This window comes from Gossypium hirsutum, chromosome A06 (genome assembly GCF_007990345.1).
Source record: "Gossypium hirsutum isolate 1008001.06 chromosome A06, Gossypium_hirsutum_v2.1, whole genome shotgun sequence".
NCBI lineage: Eukaryota > Viridiplantae > Streptophyta > Magnoliopsida > Malvales > Malvaceae > Gossypium > Gossypium hirsutum.
Window position 1 is genome coordinate 34,120,028 of NC_053429.1, and position 4,032 is coordinate 34,124,059.

At 32.5% G+C, this 4,032-nt stretch overlaps 1 non-coding gene across 1 annotated transcript; it reads left to right on the plus strand.

Annotated features, from left to right (window-relative positions):
• Positions 1-833: 833 nt before the first annotated feature.
• On the plus strand, positions 834-940 carry LOC121231412 (small nucleolar RNA R71). Its single transcript, XR_005929470.1, has one exon. It is a non-coding gene; the product is annotated as a small nucleolar RNA R71 (small nucleolar RNA).
• Positions 941-4,032: the final 3,092 nt, after the last annotated feature.

The following is a 4,032-nucleotide window of genomic DNA, read 5'->3' on the forward strand; positions in this document are numbered from 1 at the left end:
TTTATAATATATGTTATATTACATTAGTTTATTAAATTAACTTTAATGAAATAATATAAAAATCATATAACACATGTCTATTACCGTCCATTTTTTCTTTTAATTGGCTAATTGAAATATAAAGGCTTCCACTAATAAAGCCAATTGCAATTAGGCCCTTTTTAGAAATAACCACCCAATTTTCATTTTACGCAATTAAGTCCTTTTATTTAATCGGGTATCTAAACGACAAAATTAAATCACGAAAATTTTACAGATATAAATTCACACAAAAATAAACACAGAAAAATAATTTTTAAATATTTTTCTGACTCAAATTTGTGGTCCCAAAACCACTGTTCTGATTAGGGTTTAAATCAGGCTGTTACACACCCTAAGAGAAATTGGGATAGTTCCTCCAACCTGTATTATAGGTATTACTATAAGGGTTATTTTGTGGCCTAGAATTATTACCCATATAATTTATTTGTTCAATCTCTGTGCTAGGATCGTAGGGTAAACATTCTGGATTGTTCATTCCTCCTCTATTCGTTTTGCATTGTATCACCGGATGTACTTGCGTAGAAACATATAAACCATCAATTTTCTTATTTAATTGTTCTACTTGATTTGATAGCATAGTGACTGCATCCAAATTAAAAACACCATTTGCTTTTATCAGCTTCGTCCTCATGACTTACCACTAATAATTATTCAATGCCATCTCCTCTATACATTCATAAGCCACTTAGAGTGTTTTATTATTCTGAGTTCCACCGGCTGCTGCATCAATCAATTGCCTAGTTGAAGGATTCAAACCGTTGTAGAAGGTTTGAACTTGTAGCCATAAGGGTAACCCATGGTGAGGGCACCTTCTCAATAAGTCCTTATACTTCTCCCATGCATCATATAGGGTTTCTAAATCAATCTGAATGAAGGGAGAGATATAATTCCTCAACTTAGCTGTCTTAGCAGATGAGAATTACTTCAATAGGAATTTATTGGTCATTTGATCCCACATAGTGATGGAACCTCATGGTAAAGAATTCAACCACTGTTTAGCTTTATTCCTCAATGAGAAAAAGGAATAACTGTAGGCGAATGACGTCGTCAGAAACGCCATTTATCTTTGTCTTGTAAACCGTTGAATTGAACAAATTGTTATATCATCTGAATAGTGTTTAGCTTCAGTTCGAAATTATTTGTAGCAATAGTGGGTCTCACAACACTCAATTCAGCCCCAATTAGAGTGGGCTTGGTATAATCATACATAGTATGAGGAATAGGATCTGGATTTCTAGGATTTGCAACAACTACAGGAGGTAGCTGATTTTTCTGATTATCACCCATCTCCTCAGTAATAATAATGTCCTCATACTCGTCTACTATATTCTATCGAATTTGCGCCTTACTTCTCTACAGTTTTTGCGCGTAGTACTTTCAATTTCACTATCAAATAATAATGGTCTCGATAGGTTTCTTCTAGTCTATGACTAAAGGAACTTACCAGAAGAAAATAAAAGGAAAATTAGAAAATAAAAATTAAACTAAAGACAAAAGTAAATTAAAAATGGCTAAATTAATAAAAATAAAGTGCTCCTAATATTCTAGTCCCCAGCAACTGTGCCAAAAACTTAATGGTCACTAAACTAATTATAAATACGACAAAGGTAGGCACACTTATTTAATAATAGTATAGCTATGGTGAGTAGGGACTATCGTATCCACGAGGACTAAAAGTACTAGAAATTACCATTTTTCTATTATTTAGCTGACAAATTGGAGTGATTGTGTTTAATCTAAAATTACTAAACTAATTTATCTAAGAACGAAATAGAGAATAAATCAAGGAAATAATTGAATAATAACCAATGAGATAGACAATACCCAAGAAAGAATCCACCTAGACTTCACCTTTTATTATGAATCTAAATTAAACAATTTATTCACTTGTGTCTTGATCTGTAGAAATCCCTCAATTATGTTAATATCTCTTTCGAGAGTAAGAACAACTGACTCTAGGTTGATTAATTAAAATCTTTTTCTAATTAAAATCCCTATTGTCACATTAACCCAATTTATGGATTCCCCTATTAGATTTGGCTCTAATTCGGTAGATTTATGTCGTCCTATTTCTTAGATTGCATGCAACTCCACTCAATTTTGCTAGATCTACTATTAAACAAGGCCTTTTGCTCCACTGAATTAAGCACATTAAACATGAATTAATATCCCTAGAAATATTAAAACAAGAAATAAGCATACATAATTGAGAACAAGAATCAAGTATTTATCGCATAAAGCATAAATCATAAATTATATAATAAGAGTCATCATAGGTTTCATCTTTCCTAGGTATTTAGGGAATTTAGTTCATAATCCTGAATAGAAGCATCTCAAAGTTAGGATAACCACAAGACATAAAGAAACTTAATAAAAATTTGAAAGAAATTAAATAGAGATCTTCGATCTTAAGGGAGATCCACTTTTGAGTTGATTCTAATGGCATTCTTCGAGTGTTTTCTTTAATATTCTCTGATTTCCCCCTTTTATGTCTTCTTCTAATTGATATTTATAGACTTTAGAATGCTTAGAAAGCCTAAAAATTGGGTTTTTTCACGCATTTGGGAAGCAGCATGCAATATCAACATGAGCTGGTACATGGGTGTGTGGCTAGTCAATTTGGCTTACACGGGCATGTGGCCAGCCCGTGTGGAAATGCCCAGGCCATGTGAATCCTAAAAACAACTCTATTTGTCCAATTTTGACTTGTTTTTCGCTTCTTTCACTCCCAAGTGCTCTTCTAAGTATAAAAACATGAATTTAAAGGATTAGGAGCATCAAATTTAGTAATTTGCATAATTAATATGTTAATTTTATAGCTTATCAACATATTTGAAACATTAAGATATCAAGTTTCAAGTTGGTGATAAGGTGTTATTGAAGGTTTCACTTTGGAAGAAGGTTTTGAGGTCTGGAAGGAAGAGTAAATTGAGTCAAAGGTATGTTGGGCCTTATAAAGTTGTTGAGAGGATTGCTTTGGTAGCTTATCGACTCAAGTTGCCGTCAGAACTTGAGGGAATTAATGATTTTTACCACGTGTTAGTGTTGCGGAAGGATCATTTAGATCTATTGCATATTGTGCTAGTGGAAGAGATTGAGGTTCGAACCGGTGTAACTTATGAGAAAGAACCGATTTAGATTCTAGCTCATGAAGAAAACGTTTTGTGTAATAAGAAGATCCTGTTGGTTAAGGTTTTGTGGCACAACCACAAAGCAGAAGAGGCTACTTGGGAAGCTGAAGATGCGATGAGATAGCAATATTCGTATTTGTTTGGTTTAGGTAATTTTGAGGACAAAATTCCTTTTTTTAAAGGGAGAGAATTGTAACACCCAAAAATAGGGCCTAAGAGTTTTAGGGGTATTTTAGGGATTTTTGCTATAGAGTGTTCAAAATTTGGTGACATGGTAAATCGTAAATATTTTCAACTATGGTTTTTAGAAAATTAAATCAATTTTTGGAAAAGAATTTTAGAGACCTTCAATTTTAGAAAGAGGATTGATTTATAACAAGGGTCAAAGTTGTGGGTATTTATGTTGCAGATAGACCAAATTATAAAATCAACCTAATAATTTCCCCTACCTAGAGTTTTTTTTTTCACGATAGTTATTCTTCTTATCCCTTGTTGCCTCCCCTTGCTCTCTCAAGCCACTCCTACTTGATTTTGTTCTTCAAATTTTAATTCCATTGATTTCTTTCATCCTTATAGTAGTAATCTACATAATATTTCAAAAAAAAAAAACCCCAAAATCTCATTGATTTCATCATCTTCCTTACTTGTGGGTTTTCTCAGATTCATGTCAAAAGTTTATTTTTCTTCCATCGAAGATAACCATTCGTCTTTCTATTAGTTTTGGATATTATCTAGTCTTTAAAACTGAGTTTTTAGTCATTAAATCGCATGTGTTTGATTAAAAGCTGAAAATTGGGTTGTTAATGGTGGATTTCAAGATTTTGAGTAAAAACATGGTTTCAAAGTGTCTTTCAATTAG